At 48.2% G+C, this 21594-nt stretch overlaps 1 long non-coding RNA gene across 1 annotated transcript in view; it reads right to left on the bottom strand.

Annotated features, from left to right (window-relative positions):
- The window catches only part of LOC128693528 (uncharacterized), a 66489-nt gene extending 47046 nt beyond the window's left edge, over positions 1–19443 (bottom strand). Inside the window, exons 1-2 of the long non-coding RNA XR_011391275.1 lie at positions 19093–19443; positions 18156–18308 (exon numbers count right to left, since the gene is read on the bottom strand). This is a non-coding gene — a long non-coding RNA (uncharacterized lncRNA). The remainder of the gene's footprint in view (positions 1–18155; positions 18309–19092) is intronic.
- Between the last annotated feature and the right edge of the window lie 2151 nt (positions 19444–21594).

Here is a 21594-nt window from a genome sequence, read left to right as displayed (position 1 = left end):
AGTGTGGGGTGGTAGTGTAAGGTGTCAGTAGTGTGGTGGTAGTGTGGGGTGGTAGTGTAAGGTGTCAGTAGTGTGGAGGTAGTGTGGGATGGTAGTGTAAGGTGTCAGTAGTGTGGTGGGAGTGTAAGGTGTCAGTAGTGTGGTGGGAGTGTAAGGTGTCAGTAGTGTGGAGGTAGTGTCGGATGGTAGTGTAAGGTGTCAGTAGTGTGATTGTAGTGTGTGGTGGTAGTGTAAGGTTTCAGTAGTGTGGTGGTAGTGTAAGGTGTCAGTAGTGTGGTGGTAGTGTGGGGTGGTAGTGTAAGGTGTCAGTAGTGTGGTGGTAGTGTGGGGTGGTAGTGTAAGGTGTCAGTAGTGTGGTGGTAGTGTGGGGTGGTAGTGTAAGGTGTCAGTAGTGTGGTGGTAGTGTGGGGTGGTAGTGTAAGGTCTCAGTAGTGTGGTGGTAGTGTGGGGTGGTAGTGTAAGGTGTCAGTAGTGTGGTGGTAGTGTGGGGTGGTAGTGTAAGGTGTCAGTAGTGTGGTGGTAGTGTGGGGTGGTAGTGTAAGGTGTCAGTAGTGTGGTGGTAGTGTGGGGTGGTAGCGTAAGGTGTCAGTAGTGTGGAGGTAGTGTCGGATGTTAGTGTAAGGTGTCAGTAGTGTGATTGTAGTGTGTGGTGGTAGTGTAAGGTTTCAGTAGTGTGGTGGTAGTGTAAGGTGTCAGTAGTGTGGTGGTAGTGTAAGGTGTCAGTAGTGTGGTGGTAGTGTAAGGTGTCAGTAGTGTGGTGGTAGTGTGGGGTGGTAGTGTAAGGTGTCAGTAGTGTGGTGGTAGTGTTAGGTGTCAGTAGTGTGGTGGTAGTGTAAGGTGTCAGTAGTGTGGTGGTAGTGTAAGGTGTCAGTAGTGTGGTGGTAGTGTAAGGTGTCAGTAGTGTGGTGGTAGTGTGGGGTGGTAGTGTAAGGTGTCAGTAGTGTGGTGGTAGTGTAAGGTGTCAGTAGTGTGGTGGTAGTGTGGGGTGGTAGTGTAAGGTGTCAGTAGTGTGGTGGTAGTGTAAGGTGTCAGTAGTGTGGTGGTAGTGTGGGGTGGTAGTGTAAGGTGTCAGTAGTGTGGTGGTAGTGTAAGGTGTCAGTAGTGTGGTGGTAGTGTAAGGTGTCAGTAGTGTGGTGGTAGTGTAAGGTGTCAGTAGTGTGGTGGTAGTGTGGGGTGGTAGTGTAAGGTGTCAGTAGTGTGGTGGTAGTGTGGGGTGGTAGTGTAAGGTGTCAGTAGTGTGGTGGTAGTGTGGGGTGGTAGTGTGGGGTGGAAGTGTGGGGTGGTAGTGTAAGGTGTCAGTTGTGTGGTGGTAGTGTAAGGTGTCAGTAGTGTGGTGGTAGTGTAAGGTGTCAGTAGTGTGGTGGTAGAGTGGGGTGGTAGTGTAAGGTGTCAGTAGTGTGGTGGTAGTGTGGGGTGGTAGTGTAAGGTGTCAGTAGTGTGATGGTAGTGTAAGGTGTCAGTAGTGTGACGGTAGTGTCGGATGGTAGTGTAAGGTGTCAGTAGTGTGATGGTAGTGTGGGGTGGTAGTGTAAGGTGTCAGTAGTGTGGTGGTAGTGTAAGGTGTCAGTAGTGTGGTGGTAGTGTAAGGTGTCAGTAGTGTGGTGGTAGTGTAAGGTGTCATTAGTGTGGTGGTAGTGTAAGGTGTCAGTAGTGTGGTGGTAGTGTAAGGTGTCAGTAGTGTGGTGGTAGTGTGGGGTGGTAGTGTAAGGTGTCAGTAGTGTGGTGGTAGTGTGGGGTGGTAATGTAAGCTGTCAGTAGTGTGGTGGTAGTGTGGGGTGGTAGTGTAAGGTGTCAGTAGTGTGGAGGTAGTGTAAGGTGTCAGTAGTGTGGTGGTAGTGTAAGGTGTCATTAGTGTGGTGGTAGTGTAAGGTGTCAGTAGTGTGGGGTGGTAGTGTAAGGTGTCAGTAGTGTGGTGGTAGTGTGGGGTGGTAGTGTAAGGTGTCAGTAGTGTGGTGGTAGTGTGGGGTGGTAGCGTAAGGTGTCAGTAGTGTGGAGGTAGTGTCGGATGTTAGTGTAAGGTGTCAGTAGTGTGATTGTAGTGTGTGGTGGTAGTGTAAGGTTTCAGTAGTGTGGTGGTAGTGTAAGGTGTCAGTAGTGTGGTGGTAGTGTAAGGTGTCAGTAGTGTGGTGGTAGTGTAAGGTGTCAGTAGTGTGGTGGTAGTGTAAGGTGTCAGTAGTGTGGTGGTAGTGTGGGGTGGTAGTGTAAGGTGTCAGTAGTGTGGTGGTAGTGTGAGGTGGTAGTGTAAGGTGTCAGTAGTGTGGTGGTAGTGTAAGGTTTCAGTAGTGTGGTGGTAGTGTAAGGTGTCAGTAGTGTGGTGGTAGTGTAAGGTGTCAGTAGTGTGGTGGTAGTGTTAGGTGTCAGTAGTGTGGTGGTAGTGTAAGGTGTCAGTAGTGTGGTGGTAGTGTAAGGTGTCAGTAGTGTGGTGGTAGTGTAAGGTGTCAGTAGTGTGGTGGTAGTGTAAGGTGTCAGTAGTGTGGTGGTAGTGTGGGGTGGTAGTGTAAGGTGTCAGTAGTGTGGTGGTAGTGTAAGGTGTCAGTAGTGTGGTGGTAGTGTAAGGTGTCAGTAGTGTGGTGGTAGTGTGGGGTGGTAGTGTAAGGTGTCAGTAGTGTGGTGGTAGTGTGGGGTGGTAGTGTAAGGTGTCAGTAGTGTGGTGGTAGTGTGGGGTGGTAGTGTGGGGTGGTAGTGTAAGGTGTCAGTAGTGTGGTGGTAGTGTAAGGTGTCAGTAGTGTGGTGGTAGAGTGGGGTGGTAGTGTAAGGTGTCAGTAGTGTGGTGGTAGTGTGGGGTGGTAGTGTAAGGTGTCAGTAGTGTGATGGTAGTGTCGGATGGTATTGTAAGGTGTCAGTAGTCTGATGGTAGTGTGGGGTGGTAGTGTAAGGTGTCAGTAGTGTGGTGGTAGTGTAAGGTGTCAGTAGTGTGGTGGTAGTGTAAGGTGTCAGTAGTGTGGTGGTAGTGTAAGGTGTCATTAGTGTGGTGGTAGTGTAAGGTGTCAGTAGTGTGGTGGTAGTGTAAGGTGTCAGTAGTGTGGTGGTAGTGTGGGGTGGTAGTGTAAGGTGTCAGTAGTGTGGTGGTAGTGTGGGGTGGTAATGTAAGCTGTCAGTAGTGTGGTGGTAGTGTGGGGTGGTAGTGTAAGGTGTCAGTAGTGTGGAGGTAGTGTGGGATGGCAGTGTAAGGTGTCAGTAGTGTGATGGTAGTGTGGGGTGGTAGTGTAAGGTGTCACTAGTGTGGAGGTAGTGTGGGGTGGTAGTGTAAGGTGTCAGTAGTGTGGTGGTAGTGTAAGGTGTCAGTAGTGTGGTGGTAGTGTAAGGTGTCAGTAGTGTGGTGGTAGTGTAAGGTGTCATTAGTGTGGTGGTAGTGTAAGGTGTCAGTAGTGTGGTGGTAGTGTAAGGTGTCAGTAGTGTTGTGGTAGTGTGGGGTGGTAGTGTAAGGTGTCAGTAGTGTGGTGGTAGTGTGGGGTGGTAATGTAAGCTGTCAGTAGTGTAATGGTAGTGTGGGGTGGTAGTGTAAGGTGTCAGTAGTGTGGAGGTAGTGTGGGATGGCAGTGTAAGGTGTCAGTAGTGTGATGGTAGTGTGGGGTGGTAGTGTAAGGTGTCACTAGTGTGGAGGTAGTGTGGGGTGGTAGTGTAAGGTGTCAGTAGTGTGGTGGTAGTGTGGGGTGGTAGTGTAAGGTGTCAGTAGTGTGGTGGTCGGTGGTTGCGTGGCAGTGGCGGGTATTAGTGTGGGTCGAGTTTTGCGCACTACCAGCAGATGTTAGAAATAATGCCGGATCAGCCGGATTGTGATTGTGGGTCTGCATGGTGCTAGCACAAACAGTCTGGTTAACCAGGTGACCAAGGGAGACCTGGCCCAAGGCTCCCTGCGAGGGTAGATCCCTGGAAAGCAGTCACAGGTGTACCATCATGAGGTATTATTAGTGTTGGTATGTAGTAGCCCAGCAACCAGTATACACACGCATCACAACACATACTTGTAGCAACATTGATCACCTGAGGTATTATTAGTGTTGGTATGTAGTAGCCCAGCAACCAGTATACACACGCATCACAACACATACTTGTAGCAACATTGATCACCTGAGGTATTATTAGTGTTGGTATGTAGTAGCCCAGCAACCAGTATACACACGCATCACAACACATACTTGTAGCAACATTGATCACCTGTCCTTAACCTCTGTTATTAAGAGTAAACCACAACACTTGTACCCCATTGCTCTCCATATATCTACTATAGTGGTAATTCACAAACCTGGTAATATAATTATTATATGCATTAGGAAGTGCTACACCCGTAGGGAGCATAAATCTCTTGAGAAATGGAAGGAAATCATGTTTGATGTGAGGAAGAAGTAACTAATTCCCTTGTTCAAGATCCTTCACCAGCATCAAGGAAACTTTCTTGAAGGAACAGGGAAAAAAATAATTTAGCTACTTCCCCCCTCCACCCTGGCACTCTCTACCCCCTCCCTGGCACTCTCCACTCCCTGGCACTCTCCACCCCCTCCCTGGCACTCTCCACCCCCTCCCTGGCACTCTCCACTCCCTGGCTCTCTCCACCCCCTCCCTGGCACTCTCCACTCCCTGGCCCTCTCCACCCCCTCCCTGGCACTCTCCACTCCCTGGCACTCTCCACCCCCTCCCGGGCACTCTCCACCCCCTGGCACTCTCTACCCCCTCCCTGGCACTCTCCACTCCCTGGCACTCTCCACCCCCTCCCTGGCACTCTCCACCCCCTCCCTGGCACTCTCCACTCCCTGGCTCTCTCCACCCCGTCCCTGGCACTCTCCACTCCCTGGCACTCTCCACCCCCTCCCTGGCACTCTCCACTCCCTGGCACTCTCCACCCCCTCCCTGGGTCTTTCCACTCCCTGGCACTCTCTACCCCCTCCCTGGCACTCTCCACTCCCTGGAACTCTCCACCCCCTCCCTGGCACTCTCCACCCCCTCCCTGGCACTCTCTACCCCCTCCCTGGCTCTCTCCACTCCCTGGCACTCTCCACCCCCTCCCTGGCTCTCTCCACTCCCTGGCACTCTCCACCCCCTCCCTGGTTCTTTCCACTCCCTGGCACTCTCCACACTCCCTGGCACTCTCTACCCCCTCCCTGGCACTCTCCACTCCCTGGCACTCTCCACACTCCCTGGCACTCTCCACCCCCTCCATGGCTCTCTCCACTCCCTGGAACTCTCCACCCCTTCCCTGGTTCTCTCCACTCCCTGGCACTCTCCACCCCCTCCCTGGTTCTTTCCACTCCCTGGCCCTCTCCACACTCCCTAGCACTCTCCACCCCCTCCAGGCTCTCTCCACTCCCTGGCACTCTCCACCCCCTCCCTGGTTCTCTCCACTCCCTGGCACTATCCACCCCCTCCCTGGCACTCTCCACTCCCTGGCACTCTCCACACTCCCTAGCACTCTCCACCCCCTCCATGGCTCTCTCCACTCCCTGGCACTCTCCACCCCCTCCCTGGTTCTCTCCACTCCCTGGCACTATCCACCTCCTCCCTGGCTCTCTCCACTCACTGGCACTCTCCACACTCCCAGGCATTCTCCACCCCCTCCATGGCACTCTCCACTCCCTGGCACTCCACCCCCTCCATGGCTCTCTTCACTCCCTGGCACTCTCCACCCCCTCCCTGGAACTCTCCACCCCTTCCCTGGAACTCTCCATCTCCTCCATGGCACTCTCCACTCCCTCTCTGGAACTCTCCACCCCCTCCCTGGCACTCTCCACCCCCTCCCTGGCTCTCTCCACTCTCCACCACCCCTTCCCTGGAACTCTCCATCCCTCCATGGCTCTCCACTGGAACTCTCCACCCCCTCCCTGGCACTCTCCACCTCCTCCCTGGCTCTCTCCACTCCCTGGAACTCTCCACCCCTTCCCTGGAACTCTCCATCTCCTCCATGGCACTCTCCAACCCCTCCTTGGCACTCTCCACCCCCTCCCTGGAACTCTCCACCCCTTCCCTGGAACTCTCCATCTCCTCCATGGCACTCTCCACTCCCTCTCTGGAACTCTCCACCCCCTCCCTGGCACTCTCCACCCCCTCCCTGGCTCTCTCCACTCCCTGGAACTCTCCACCCCTTCCCTGGAACTCTCCACCCCCTCCCTGGCACTCTCCACTCCCTCCCTGGAACTCTCCACCCCCTCCCTTTCACTCTCCACCCCCTCCTTGGCTCTCTCCACTCCCTGGAACTCTCCACCCCCCCTGGAACTCCTCTCCTCCATGGCACTCTCCACCCCTTCCCTGGAACTCTCCATCTCCTCCATGGCACTCTCCACTCCCTGGCACTCTCCACCCCCTCCCTGGCACTCTCCACATACCGTGTCACATTCTACAGCATTGGTCACACCTCATTTCTGGCGACAATACAGAGATGAAATTAGGGATAGCCGATTCAAGAAACAAGGATAATTATTTTATTATTATATTCATAAAATATGATAAATCCATACCTTATGAAGTGCTACGAGCTAAGAAAATCTATTGGCAAAGGGAAACAGTGTGATGAATTGAAGTCAAAGTTGTTACACTAAGTCATTACCCATTCTATAGTACGCGATAATCTACCCTTACCTCGCTAAGAATATTTATGCATGTGAATCTAAAATAGCAAATCATTAAACCTGTCGCTTCTCAAATATCTGCTGTTAGAATGACCATGTAATCAAGTTCTGGAGAGCATTCACCCCTCCCTATTCAAAGGTTTAAACCCACTCAATGTACAAAATATCCACACTTACTACTGTGTTTACTATGCTTATATATAGAACTGTGGGAGGGATGTGCGAAGGTTAAGGAGCGAGAGGTAAGGGTGTATAAAGTTAGGGGTTATAAGAGGTCCAAGTAAAATTAAAATCAAAATTGGAGAAACAGGCTAATGTTAGTTATAAACTCAAATCTGCATCAGCGAGCACAATGAGTGGGGTTGTATTAATGTTGCTAGAATTACCCACAATATGTTAGGTAAAAGCACAAGTGCTAATTGATTGTTCTACCATATTGTATTACTACTACTACAACTAATATTACTACTATCACTAGTATTACACCTCACTAAGCCTATCTATACCTTCTGTGTCCATGTATTGTTTGTAATGACTTGATAAAGCTCCTGGAGAGCGAAACGTTGCCACAATAAAATGTCACATTAGTTGCACTTGTGATTTTACCTAACAATGAGTGGGGTTGAAATTGTGGCCCGGTGGCCTGGTGGCTAAAGCTCTCGCTTCACACACGGAGGGCTCGGGTCCGATTCCCGGCGGGTGGAAACATTTCGACGCTTTACCTTACACCTGTTGTCCTGTTCACCTAGCAGCAAATAGGTACCTGGGTGTTAGTCGACTGGTTTGGGTCGCATCCTGGGGGACAAGACTGAGGACCACAATGGAAATAAGTTACAGTCCTCGATGACGCACTGACTTTCTTAGGTTATCCTGGGTGGCTAACCCTCCGGGGTTAAAAATAGAAGATAATCTTATCTCTTGTTTAAACGAAGGAAGTCATACTAAAGGTATTATGTCATCTTTGGCTGATAGGAAGATAAAAATATGATAATTATATTCAAGTTTTTAAAAAAAAATAACAAAATGACAAGGAAAAGTTGATAACCCCACATATGGCACAAATTACTAACTCAGAAAAAAAGAGCTACTGATAGAATAGTGGAAAGTTTGTTTTCATAAGATGGTAGATCAATGAAGCGCTTTACAAGAGGCAGTAAATGCTAAAACTAGTGGAAACGTTAAAAACTTTATGAGTAAATACTGTAGCCAGGATGCTACAAGCCTAGCTCTACTCCTGTAGCTACAAGCCTAGCTCTACTCCTGTAGTTACAAGCCTAGCTCTACTCCTGTAGCTACAAGCCTAGCTCTACTCCTGTAGCTACAAGCCTAGCTCTACTCCTGTAGCTACAAGCCTAGCTCTACTCCTGTAGCTACAAGCCTAGCTCTACTCCTGTAGCTACAAGCCTAGCTCTACTCCTGTAGCTACAAGCCTAGCTCTACTCCTGTAGCTACAAGCCTAGCTCTACTCCTGTAGCTACAAGCCTAGCTCTACTCCTGTAGCTACAAGCCTAGCTCTACTCCTGTAGCTACAAGCCTAGCTCTACTCCTGTAGCTACAAGCCTAGCTCTACTCCTGTAGCTACAAGCCTAGCTCTACTCCTGTAGCTACAAGACTAGCTCTACTCCTGTAGCTACAAGCCTAGCTCTACTCCTGTAGCTACAAGCCTAGCTCAACTCCTGTAGCTACAAGCCTAGCTCTACTCCTGTAGTTACAAGCCTAGCTCTACTCCTGTAGCTACAAGCCTAGCTCTACTCCTGTAGCTACAAGCCTAGCTCTACTCCTGTAGCTACAAGCCTAGCTCTACTCCTGTAGCTACAAGCCTAGCTCTACTCCTGTAGCTACAAGCCTAGCTCTACTCCTGTAGCTACAAGCCTAGCTCTACTCCTGTAGCTACAAGCCTAGCTCTACTCCTGTAGCTACAAGCCTAGCTCTACTCCTGTAGCTACAAGCCTAGCTCTACTACTGTAGCTACAAGCCTAGCTCTACTCCTGTTGCTACAAGCCTAGCTCTACTCCTGTAGCTACAAGCCTAGCTCTACTCCTGTAGCTACAAGCCTAGCTCTACTCCTGTAGCTACAAGCCTAGCTCTACTCCTGTAGCTACAAGCCTAGCTCTACTCCTGTAGCTACAAGCCTAGCTCTACTCCTGTAGCTACAAGCCTAGCTCTACTCCTGTAGCTACAAGCCTAGCTCTACTCCTGTAGCTACAAGCCTAGCTCTACTCCTGTAGCTACAAGCCTAGCTCTACTCCTGTAGCTACAAGCCTAGCTCTACTCCTGTAGCTACAAGCCTAGCTCTACTCCTGTAGCTACAAGCCTAGCTCTACTCCTGTAGCTACAAGCCTAGCTCTACTCCTGTAGCTACAAGCCTAGCTCTACTCCTGTAGCTACAAGCCTAGCTCTACTCCTGTAGCTACAAGCCTAGCTCTACTCCTGTAGCTACAAGCCTAGCTCTACTCCTGTAGCTACAAGCCTAGCTACTCCTGTACTACAAGCCTAGTACTCCTGTAGCTACAAGCCTAGCTCTACTCCTGTAGCTACAAGCCTAGCTCTACTCCTGTAGCTACAAGCCTAGCTCTACTCCTGTAGTTACAAGGCTAGCTCTACTCCTGTAGCTACAAGCCTAGCTACTCCTGTAGCTACAAGCCTAGCTCTACTCCTGTAGCTACAAGCCTAGCTCTACTCCTGTAGTTACAAGCCTAGTAGCTACAAGCCTAGCTCTACTGTAGCTACAAGCCTAGCTCTACTCCTGTAGCTACAAGCCTAGCTCTACTCCTGTAGCTACAAGCCTAGCTCTACTCCTGTAGCTACAAGCCTAGCTCTACTCCTGTAGCTACAAGCCTAGCTCTACTCCTGTAGCTACAAGCCTAGCTCTACTCCTGTAGCTACAAGCCTAGCTCTACTCCTGTAGCTACAAGCCTAGCTCTACTCCTGTAGCTACAAGCCTAGCTCTACTCCTGTAGCTACAAGCCTAGCTCTACTCCTGTAGCTACAAGCCTAGCTCTACTCCTGTAGCTACAAGCCTAGCTCTACTCCTGTAGCTACAAGCCTAGCTCTACTCCTGTAGCTACAAGCCTAGCTCTACTCCTGTAGCTACAAGCCTAGCTCTACTCCTGTAGCTACAAGCCTAGCTCTACTCCTGTAGCTACAAGCCTAGCTCTACTCCTGTAGCAAGCCTAGCTCTACTCCTGTAGCTACAAGCCTAGCTCTACTCCTGTAGCTACAAGCCTAGCTCTACTCCTGTAGCTACACTCCTGTAGCCTAGCTCTACTCCTACAAGTAGCTCTACAACAAGCCTAGCTCTTCTCCTGTAGCTACAAGCCTAGCTCTACTCCTGTAGCTACAAGCCTAGCTCTACTCCTGTAGCTACAAGCCTACTCCTGTAGCTACAAGCCTAGCTCTACTCCTGTAGCTACAAGCCTAGCTCTACTCCTGTAGCTACAAGCCTACTCCTGTAGCTACAAGCCTAGCTCTACTCCTGTAGCTACAAGCCTAGATCTACTCGTGTAGCTACAAGCCTAGCTCTACTCCTGTAGATACAAGCCTAGCTCTACTCCTGTAGCTACAAGCCTAGCTCTACTCCTGTAGCTACAAGCCTAGCTCTACTCCTGTAGCTACAAGCCTAGCTCTACTCCTGTAGCTACAAGCCTAGCTCTACTCCTGTAGCTACAAGCCTAGCTCTACTCCGGTAGCTAGCTCTACTCCTGTAGCCTAGCTCTACTCCTGTAGCTACAAGCCTAGCTCTACTCCTGTAGCTACAAGCCTAGCTCTACTCCTGTAGCTACAAGCCTAGCTCTACTCCTGTAGCTACAAGCCTAGCTCTACTCCTGTAGCTACAAGCCTAGCTCTACTCCTGTAGCTACAAGCCTAGCTCTACTCCTGTAGCTACAAGCCTAGCTCTACTCCTGTAGCTACAAGCCTAGCTCTACTCCTGTAGCTACAAGCCTAGCTCTACTCCTGTAGCTACAAGCCTAGCTCTACTCCTGTAGCTACAAGCCTAGCTCTACTCCTGTAGCTACAAGCCTAGCTCTACTCCTGTAGCTACAAGCCTAGCTCTACTCCTGTAGCTACAAGCCTAGCTCTACTCCTGTAGCTACAAGCCTAGCTCTACTCCTGTAGCTACAAGCCTAGCTCTACTCCTGTAGCTACAAGCCTAGCTCTACTCCTGTAGCTACAAGCAGCTCTACTCCTGTAGCTACTAGCTCTACTCCTGTAGCTACAAGCCTAGCTCTACTCCTGTAGCTACAAGCCTAGCTCTACTCCTGTAGCTACAAGCCTAGCTCTACTCCTGTAGCTACAAGCCTAGCTCTACTCCTGTAGCTACAAGCCTAGCTCTACTCCTGTAGCTACAAGCCTAGCTCTACTCCTGTAGCTACAAGCCTAGCTCTACTCCTGTAGCTACAAGCCTAGCTCTACTCCTGTAGCTACAAGCCTAGCTCTACTCCTGTAGCTACAAGCCTAGCTCTACTCCTGTAGCTACAAGCCTAGCTCTACTCCTGTAGCTACAAGCCTAGCTCTACTCCTGTAGCTACAAGCCTAGCTCTACTACAAGCTAGTAGTAGCTACAAGCCTAGCTCTACTCCTGTAGCTACAAGCCTAGCTCTACTCCTGTAGCTACAAGCCTAGCTCTACTCCTGTAGCTACAAGCCTAGCTACTACTCTACTGTAGCTACAAGCCTAGCTCTACTCCTGTAGCTACAAGCCTAGCTCTACTCCTGTAGCTACAAGCCTAGCTCTACTCCTGTAGCTACAAGCCTAGCTCTACACCAGGAGCTACAAGCCTAGCTCTACTCCTGTAGCTACAAGCCTACTCCTGTAGCTACAAGCCTAGCTCTACTCCTGTAGCTACAAGCTACAAGCCTAGCTCTACTCCTGTAGCTACAAGCCTAGCTCTACTCCTGTAGCTACAAGCCTAGCTCTACTCCTGTAGCTACAAGCCTAGCTCTACTCCTGTAGCTACAAGCCTAGCTCTACTCCTGTAGCTACAAGCCTAGCTCTACTCCTGTAGCTACAAGCCTAGCTCTACTCCTGTAGCTACAAGCCTAGCTCTACTCCTGTAGCTACAAGCCTAGCTCTAGTAGCTAGCTAGCTCTACTGTAGCTAGCACTCCTGTAGCTACAAGCCTAGCTCTACTCCTGTAGCTACAAGCCTAGCTCTACTCCTGTAGCTACAAGCCTAGCTCTACTCCTGTAGCTACAAGCCTAGCTCTACTCCTGTAGCTACAAGCCTAGCTCTACTCCTGTAGCTACAAGCCTAGCTCTACTCCTGTAGCTACAAGCCTAGCTCTACTCCTGTAGCTACAAGCCTAGCTCTACTCCTGTAGCTACAAGCCTAGCTCTACTCCTGTAGCTACAAGCCTAGCTCTACTCCTGTAGCTACAAGCCTAGCTCTACTCCTGTAGCTACAAGCCTAGCTCTACTCCTGTAGCTACAAGCCTAGCTCTACTCCTGTAGCTACAAGCCTAGCTCTACTCCTGTAGCTACAAGCCTAGTTCTACTCCTGTAGCTACAAGCCTAGCTCTACTCCTGTAGCTACAAGCCTAGCTCTACTCCTGTAGCTACAAGCCTAGCTCTACTCCTGTAGCTACAAGCCTAGCTCTACTCCTGTAGCTACAAGCCTAGCTCTACTCCTGTAGCTACAAGCCTAGCTCTACTCCTGTAGCTACAAGCCTAGCTCTACTCCTGTAGCTACAAGCCTAGCTCTACTCCTGTAGCTACAAGCCTAGCTCTACTCCTGTAGCTACAAGCCTAGCTCTACTCCTGTAGCTACAAGCCTAGCTCTACTCCTGTAGCTACAAGCTTAGCTCTACTCCTGTAGCTACAAGCCTAGCTCTACTCCTGTAGCTACAAGCCTAGCTCTACTCCTGTAGCTACAAGCCTAGCTCTACTCCTGTAGCTACAAGCCTAGCTCTACTCCTGTAGCTACAAGCCTAGCTCTACTCCTGTAGCTACAAGCCTAGCTCTACTCCTGTAGCTACAAGCCTAGCTCTACTCCTGTAGCTACAAGCCTAGCTCTACTCCTGTAGCTACAAGCCTAGCTCTACTCCTGTAGCTACAAGCCTAGCTCTACTCCTGTAGCTACAAGCCTAGCTCTACTCCTGTAGCTACAAGCCTAGCTCTACTCCTGTAGCTACAAGCCTAGCTCTACTCCTGTAGCTACAAGCCTAGCTCTCCTGTAGCTACAAGCCTAGCTACTCCTGTAGCTACAAGCCTAGCTCTACTCCTGTAGCTACAAGCCTAGCTCTACTCCTGTAGCTACAAGCCTAGCTCTACTCCTGTAGCTACAAGCCTAGCTCTACTCCTGTAGCTACAAGCCTAGCTCTACTCCTGTAGCTACAAGCCTAGCTCTACTCCTGTAGCTACAAGCCTAGCTCTACTCCTGTAGCTACAAGCCTAGCTCTACTCCTGTAGCTACAAGCCTAGCTCTACTCCTGTAGCTACAAGCCTAGCTCTACTCCTGTAGCTAGCTCTAAGCCAAGCTCTAGCTCTAGCTACAAGCCTAGCTCTACTCCTGTAGCTACAAGCCTAGCTCTACTCCTGTAGCTACAAGCCTAGCTCTACTCCTGTAGCTACAAGCCTAGCTCTACTCCTGTAGCTACAAGCCTAGCTCTACTCCTGTAGCTACAAGCCTAGCTCTACTCCTGTAGCTACAAGCCTAGCTCTACTCCTGTAGCTACAAGCCTAGCTCTACTCCTGTAGCTACAAGCCTAGCTCTACTCCTGTAGCTACAAGCCTAGCTCTACTCCTGTAGCTACAAGCCTAGCTCTACTCCTGTAGCTACAAGCCTAGCTCTACTCCTGTAGCTACAAGCCTAGCTCTACTCCTGTAGCTACAAGCCTAGCTCTACTCCTGTAGCTCCAAGCGTAGCTCTACTCCTGTAGCTACAAGCCTAGCTCTACTCCTGTAGCTACAAGCCTAGCTCTACTCCTGTAGCTACAAGCCTAGCTCTACTCCTGTAGCTACAAGCCTAGCTCTACTCCTGTAGCTACAAGCCTAGCTCTACTCCTGTAGCTACAAGCCTAGCTCTACTCCTGTAGCTACAAGCCTAGCTCTACTCCTGTAGCTACAAGCCTAGCTCTACTCCTGTAGCTACAAGCCTAGCTCTACTCCTGTAGCTACAAGCCTAGCTCTACTCCTGTAGCTACAAGCCTAGCTCTACTCCTGTAGCTACAAGCCTAGCTCTACTCCTGTAGCTACAAGCCTAGCTCTACTCCTGTAGCTACAAGCCTAGCTCTACTCCTGTAGCTACAAGCCTAGCTCTACTCCTGTAGCTACAAGCCTAGCTCTACTCCTGTAGCTACAAGCCTAGCTCTACTCCTGTAGCTACAAGCCTAGCTCTACTCCTGTAGCTACAAGCCTAGCTCTACTCCTGTAGCTACAAGCCTAGCTCTACTCCTGTAGCTACAAGCCTAGCTCTACTCCTGTAGCTACAAGCCTAGCTCTACTCCTGTAGCTACAAGCCTAGCTCTACTCCTGTAGCTACAAGCCTAGCTCTACTCCTGTAGCTACAAGCCTAGCTCTACTCCTGTAGCTACAAGCCTAGCTCTACTCCTGTAGCTACAAGCCTAGCTCTACTCCTGTAGCTACAAGCCTAGCTCTACTCCTGTAGCTACAAGCCTAGCTCTACTCCTGTAGCTACAAGCCTAGCTCTACTCCTGTAGCTACAAGCCTAGCTCTACTCCTGTAGCTACAAGCCTAGCTCTACTCCTGTAGCTACAAGCCTAGCTCTACTCCTGTAGCTACAAGCCTAGCTCTACTCCTGTAGCTACAAGCCTAGCTCTACTCCTGTAGCTACAAGCCTAGCTCTACTCCTGTAGCTACAAGCCTAGCTCTACTCCTGTAGCTACAAGCCTAGCTCTACTCCTGTAGCTACAAGCCTAGCTCTACTCCTGTAGCTACAAGCCTAGCTCTACTCCTGTAGCTACAAGCCTAGCTCTACTCCTGTAGCTACAAGCCTAGCTCTACTCCTGTAGCTACAAGCCTAGCTCTACTCCTGTAGCTACAAGCCTAGCTCTACTCCTGTAGCTACAAGCCTAGCTCTACTCCTGTAGCTACAAGCCTAGCTCTACTCCTGTAGCTACAAGCCTAGCTCTACTCCTGTAGCTACAAGCCTAGCTCTACTCCTGTAGCTACAAGCCTAGCTCTACTCCTGTAGCTACAAGCCTAGCTCTACTCCTGTAGCTACAAGCCTAGCTCTACTCCTGTAGCTACAAGCCTAGCTCTACTCCTGTAGCTACAAGCCTAGCTCTACTCCTGTAGCTACAAGCCTAGCTCTACTCCTGTAGCTACAAGCCTAGCTCTACTCCTGTAGCTACAAGCCTAGCTCTACTCCTGTAGCTACAAGCCTAGCTCTACTCCTGTAGCTACAAGCCTAGCTCTACTCCTGTAGCTACAAGCCTAGCTCTACTCCTGTAGCTACAAGCCTAGCTCTACTCCTGTAGCTACAAGCCTAGCTCTACTCCTGTAGCTACATGCCTAGCTCTACTCCTGTAGCTACAAGCCTAGCTCTACTCCTGTAGCTACAAGCCTAGCTCTACTCCTGTAGCTACATGCCTAGCTCTACTCCTGTAGCTACAAGCCTAGCTCTACTCCTGTAGCTACAAGCCTAGCTCTACTCCTGTAGCTACAAGACTAGTTCTACTCCTGTAGCTACAAGCCTAGCTCTACTCCTGTAGCTACAAGCCTAGCTCTACTCCTGTAGCTACAAGCCTAGCTCTACTCCTGTAGCTACAAGCCTAGCTCTACTCCTGTAGCTACATGCCTAGCTCTACTCCTGTAGCTACATGCCTAGCTCTACTCCTGTAGCTACAAGCCTAGCTCTACTCCTGTAGCTACATGCCTAGCTCTACTCCTGTAGCTAGAAGCCTAGCTCTACTCCTGTAGCTACAAGCCTAGCTCTACTCCTGTAGCTACACTGTTTACCTGGAGTTTACCTGGAGAGAGTTCCGGGGGTCAACGCCCCCGCGGCCCGGTCTGAGACCAGGCCTCCTGGTGGATCAGAGCCTGATCAACCAGGCTGTTGCTGCTGGCTGCACGCAAACCAACATACGAGCTACAGCCCGGCTGATCCGGAACTGACTTTAGGTGCTTGTCCAGTGCCAGCTTGAAGACTGCCAAGGGTCTGTTGGTAATCCCCTTTATGTGTGCTGGGAGGCAGTTGAACAGTCTCGGGCCCCTGACACTTATTGTATGGTCTCTTAACGTGCTAGTGACACCCCTGCTTTTCATTGGGGGGATGGTGCATCGTCTGCCAAGTCTTTTGCTTTCGTAATGAGTGATTTTCGTGTGCAAGTTCGGTACTAGTCCCTCTAGGATTTTCCAGGTGTATATAATCATGTATCTCTCCCTCCTGCGTTCCAGGGAATACAGGTTTAGGAACCTCAAGCGCTCCCAATAATTGAGGTGTTTTATCTCCGTTATGCGCGCCGTGAAAGTTCTCTGTACATTTTCTAGGTCGGCAATTTCACCTGCCTTGAAAGGTGCTATTAGTGTGCAGCAATATTCCAGCCTAGATAGAACAAGTGACCTGAAGAGTGTCATCATGGGCTTGGCCTCCCTAGTTTTGAAGGTTCTCATTATCCATCCTGTCATTTTTCTAGCAGATGCGATTGATACAATGTTATGGTCCTTGAAGGTGAGATCCTCCGACATGATCACTCCCAGGTCTTTGACGTTGGTGTTTCGCTCTATTTTGTGGCCAGAATTTGTTTTGTACTCTGATGAAGATTTAATTTCCTCATGTTTACCATATCTGAGTAATTGAAATTTCTCATCGTTGAACTTCATATTGTTTTCTGCAGCCCACTGAAAGATTTGGTTGATGTCTGCCTGGAGCTTTGCAGTGTCTGCAATGGAAGACACTGTCATGCAGATTCGGGTGTCATCTGCAAAGGAAGACACGGTGCTGTGGCTGACATCCTTGTCTATGTCGGATATAAGGATGAGGAACAAGATGGGAGCGAGTACTGTGCCTTGTGGAACAGAGCTTTTCACCGTAGCTGCCTCGGACTTTACTCTGTTGACGACTACTCTCTGTGTTCTGTTAGTGAGGAAATTATAGATCCATCGACCGACTTTTCCTGTTATTCCTTTAGCACGCATTTTGTGCGCTATTACGCCATGGTCACACTTGTCGAAGGCTTTTGCAAAGTCTGTATATATTACATCTGCATTCTTTTTGTCTTCTAGTGCATTTAGGACCTTGTCGTAGTGGTCCAATAGTTGAGACAGACAGGAGCGACCTGTTCTAAACCCATGTTGCCCTGGGTTGTGTAACTGATGGGTTTCTAGATGCGTGGTGATCTTGCTTCTTAGGACCCTTTCAAAGATTTTTATGATATGGGATGTTAGTGCTATTGGTCTGTAGTTCTTTGCTGTTGCTTTACTGCCCCCTTTGTGGAGTGGGGCTATGTCTGTTGTTTTTAGTAACTGTGGGACGACCCCCGTGTCCATGCTCCCTCTCCATAGGATGGAAAAGGCTCGTGATAGGGGCTTCTTGCAGTTCTTGATGAACACAGAGTTCCATGAGTCTGGCCCTGGGGCAGAGTGCATGGGCATGTCATTTATCGCCTGTTCGAAGTCATTTGGCGTCAGGATAACATCGGATAGGCTTGTGTTAATCAAATTTTGTGGCTCTCTCATAAAAAATTCATTTTGATCTTCGACTCTCAGTCTGGTTAGCGGCTTGCTAAAAACTGAGTCATATTGGGACTTGAGTAGCTCACTCATTTCCTTGCTGTCATCTGTGTAGGACCCATCTTGTTTAAGTAGGGGCCCAATACTGGACGTTGTTCTCGATTTTGATTTGGCATAGGAGAAGAAATACTTTGGGTTTCTTTCGATTTCATTTATGGCTTTTAGTTCTTCCCGCGATTCCTGACTCCTAAAGGATTCTTTTAGCTTAAGTTCGATGCTTGCTATTTCTCTGACCAGTGTCTCCCTACGCATTTCAGATATATTGACCTCTTTTAGCCGCTCTGTTATTCTTTTCCGTCGCCTGTAGCTACAAGCCTAGTTCTACTCCTGTAGCTACAAGCCTAGCTCTACTCCTGTAGCTACAAGCCTAGCTCTACTCCTGTAGCTACAAGCCTAGCTCTACTCCTGTAGCTACATGCCTAGCTCTACTCCTGTAACTACAAGCCTAGTTCTACTCCTGTAGCTACAAGCCTAGCTCTACTCCTGTAGCTACAAGCCTAGCTCTACTCCTGTTGCTACAAGCCTAGCTCTACTCCTGTAGCTACAAGCCTAGCTCTACTCCTGTAGCTACAAGCCTAGCTCTACTCCTGTAGCTACAAGCCTAGCTCTACTCCTGTAGCTACAAGCCTAGCTCTACTCCTGTAGCTACAAGCCTAGCTCTACTCCTGTAGCTACAAGCCTAGCTCTACTCCTGTAGCTACAAGCCTAGCTCTACTCCTGTAGGTACAAGCCTAGCTCTACTCCTGTAGCTACAAACTGGCAATCACATCTGTGTTCTGTACATTTTTTTTAAATAAAATATGCATTTGTAATTATTGTATAACTACATATGCTAAGATAGAAGCATTTAACTCAGTACTGAATAACATATGGTGAAAAGCAAGCTGAAGTTGAGGAGAAGTACCTTAGTGGAAGGCAGATGCAAGGAAGCTTAACACTGGAGCCAGAAGGAGAGAAGTATGGAAAAGGCAGCAGACAGCAGCACCAGCAGCGGCATCATCAGAGAATGAACCACCATCTGAGACTTTTCCTCTCAATTTGTTCCACCAGGAGGTTGCTGGAAAGTAAATAAAACAAACTTAATCCAAATGATTTTTTTTCAACATGGTGGCCGTCTCCCACCACCAAGGCAGGGTTACCCACACTACAGATTCAATGTAAACAAATAATTACTGTACACTATTATTTAATCTTTTTCTAAAATGTTTCTTGAATAAATTGCATCAATATTGGGTAGTGTATACGAATGTTTGGTGCAAATGTGACGAGTTCATATTTTTGTGGTGGAAATTTGTCAAGAAAAGTTTTTCTTTTTAATCTTTTCTTCTGAGAAATCTGAATTTCAAACCGAGCAAAATAAATTAAACGATTTCACTATAGCTCAATACTTAGCACAAAGTAAATATGTTTATATTCATTAAAATTATTTGACGTTTATATTCATTCTAGGTAATATATTAACTTTGTTACTAAGTTAGTGTAATAAGTGTGCTAGATTCACAAAGTACTCCAATACTAGTATTTGGTATATCAGTACCAACAAACTGTGAACTAAAGACACATTTGCAATGCTTAGAACATTTATTAAGGATTGACTAGAGTCCCTATTGGGTAAAACGTTTCCTTAACAAGTGTCTTAAGTGTTGCACGTGGTATAATCCAAAAATAAAATTACTCTGAGCAAGGTTTTTGCTCTAAGCAACTGAACATCATTTAATTATGACCTTTGTTCCTCACATGACACATGAATGCTCAGTGTTTTTATTAGACTCTAAATACACACATCACAGATCATTACATTCCTAAAATATTTCAATACTTTTTATTTACAAATGACTCACACTTGTCATCCAGGATGTCATCCTCCTCAAGACCACCACAGGTCCGATAGGGAACTTTCTTAGGGCATTTTGGGTCTGAGTATACACCACGAATGGAGATGGTTGGGCTATGGAGGATGCCACCAGCTAGGATACGCAAGAAGTCGAGCTCTAGCTGTCCAGCCTGTGGACCTACATAAAAATGTCATCGTTAGCTATATGGTAACTGACCAAGTAGCATGAAGTGGATGGATGAGTAGTAATGATCAAGAAACTAAGAAACCGGTGAGATAACATAATACAAGGGTCAAGAAATTACGGAAATTAGAGAAATAAGGTACAACAAAATTAATATGAGGTAAATTATTACAATCAAAATTAAGGGCTAAACAAACAAGGGCCAATATGAGGTAAAGATGACCAGGAAAAACGTCTTCAAGGGAGCATTGTTACGATGTCAATTTAAATTCGATGATTATTAAAAACTGATTTATTTTATTTTTAAACATGTATATTTACTATGGGCTTCTGTAAATTCAATATGTTGAAAACAATGTAAAGAGTATAAAACAACAAAAGATTTGAGATAAATATATGGCACTATTTTTTAATACGTCGGCCGTCTCCCACCGATGTAGGGTGACCCAAAAAAGAAAAATACTTTCATCATTCACACATAATCACTGTCTTTGCAGAGGTGCCCAAATATAACAGTTTAGGTGTTACTCCAAACAGCAAATATCCCAAACCACTCCTTTAAAGTGCAGGCATTGTACTTCCCACCTCCAAAGCTCAAGTCCAGCTAACCAGTTTCCCTGGATCCCTGCTCACACTCCAACAGCTCGTCAGATCCCAAAACCATTCGTTACCATTCACCACTCCAGGTAACTTTCTAACAAGCTCACACATGCCTGCTGCATGTCCAGGGCCCTTGCACACAAAATCTCTTTTACCTCCTCCCTCCATCCTTTCCTAGGACGACCCTTACCCCTCCACTACAGATTCATACACCCTCCAAGTCAACCTATTTTGTTTCAACCTCTCTAAATGACCAAACTACCTCAGTAACCCCTATTCAGCCTTCTGAATAATACTCTTAGTAACTCTACACCATCTCATAATTTCCATACTACGAATTCTCTGCACAATATTTACACCACACATTGCCCTTAGATACGACATGTCCACTGCCTCCAGCCTCCTCCTCGCTGCAGCATTCACAACCCATTCCTTACACCCATACAAGTGTTGGTACCACTATACTCTCGTACATTCCCCTCTTTGCCTCCCTGGATAACGTTTATTGTCTCCACAGATACCTCAATGCACCACTCACCTTTTTTCCTTAATCAATTCTATGGTTAACCTCATCCTTCAAACCCATCTACTGACAAATCTACTCCCAAATATCTGAATACGTTCACTTCTTCCATACTCCCTCCCTCCAATGTGATATCCAATTTTTCTTTACCTAACACGTTTGATACCCTCGTCACCTTACTCTTATCTATGTTCACTTGCAACTTTCCTTACACACACTCCCAAACTCGTTCACTAACCTTTGCAACTTCTCTTTAGAATCTCCGAAAAGCACAGTATCACCAGCAAAAAGTAACTGTCAACTCCCATTTCGTATTTGATTCTGCATAATTTAATCCCGTCCCTCTCCCCAAACACCCTAGCATTTACTTCTTTTACAACTCCATCTATAAATGTGTTAACCATAGTGACATTACACATCCCTGTCTAAAACCAACTTTTACTGGAAAGTAATCTCCCTCTCTCCTACACACCCAAATCTGAGCCTCACTATCCCCATGATGACACTCTTCAGGTCGCTTGTTCTATCTAGGCTGGAATATTGCTGCACACTAACAGCCCATTACAAGGCAGGTGAAATTGCTGACCTAGAAAATGTACAGAGAACCTTCACGGCGCGCATAACGGAGATTAAAAACCTGAATTACTGGGAGTGCTTGACGTTCCTGAACCTGTACTCCCTGGAATGCAGGCGGGAGAGATGCATGATTATATACACCTGGAAAATCCTAGAGGTACTAATACCGAACTTGCACACGAAAATCACTCACAACGAAAGCAAAAGACTTGGCAGACGATGCAACATCCCCCCAATGAAAAGCAGGGGTGTCACTAGCACGTTAAGAGATAATACAATAAGTGTCAGGGGCCCGAGACTGTTCAACTGCCTCCCAGCATACATAAGGGGGACTACCAATAGACCCCTGGCTGTCTTCAAGCAGGCACTGGACAGGCACCTAAAGTCGGTACCTGACCAGCCGGGCTGTGGCTCGTACCTTGGATTGTGTGCAGCCAGCAGTAACAGCCTGGCTGATCAGGCTCTGATCCACCATGAGGCCTGGCCACAGACCGGGCCGCGGGGGCGTTGACCCCCGGAACTCTCTCCAGGTAAACTCCAGGTAAAAACTCTTACAGCATTTAGTAACTTACTACCTATTCCATACACTTGCAACATCTGCCACATTGCTCCCCTATTCACCCTAT

This window comes from Cherax quadricarinatus, unplaced genomic scaffold, assembly GCF_038502225.1.
Source record: "Cherax quadricarinatus isolate ZL_2023a unplaced genomic scaffold, ASM3850222v1 Contig970, whole genome shotgun sequence".
NCBI classification, from domain to species: domain Eukaryota; kingdom Metazoa; phylum Arthropoda; class Malacostraca; order Decapoda; family Parastacidae; genus Cherax; species Cherax quadricarinatus.
Note: the sequence above shows the minus strand (reverse complement) of the source record. Positions and strands in the feature narration are given on the sequence as shown.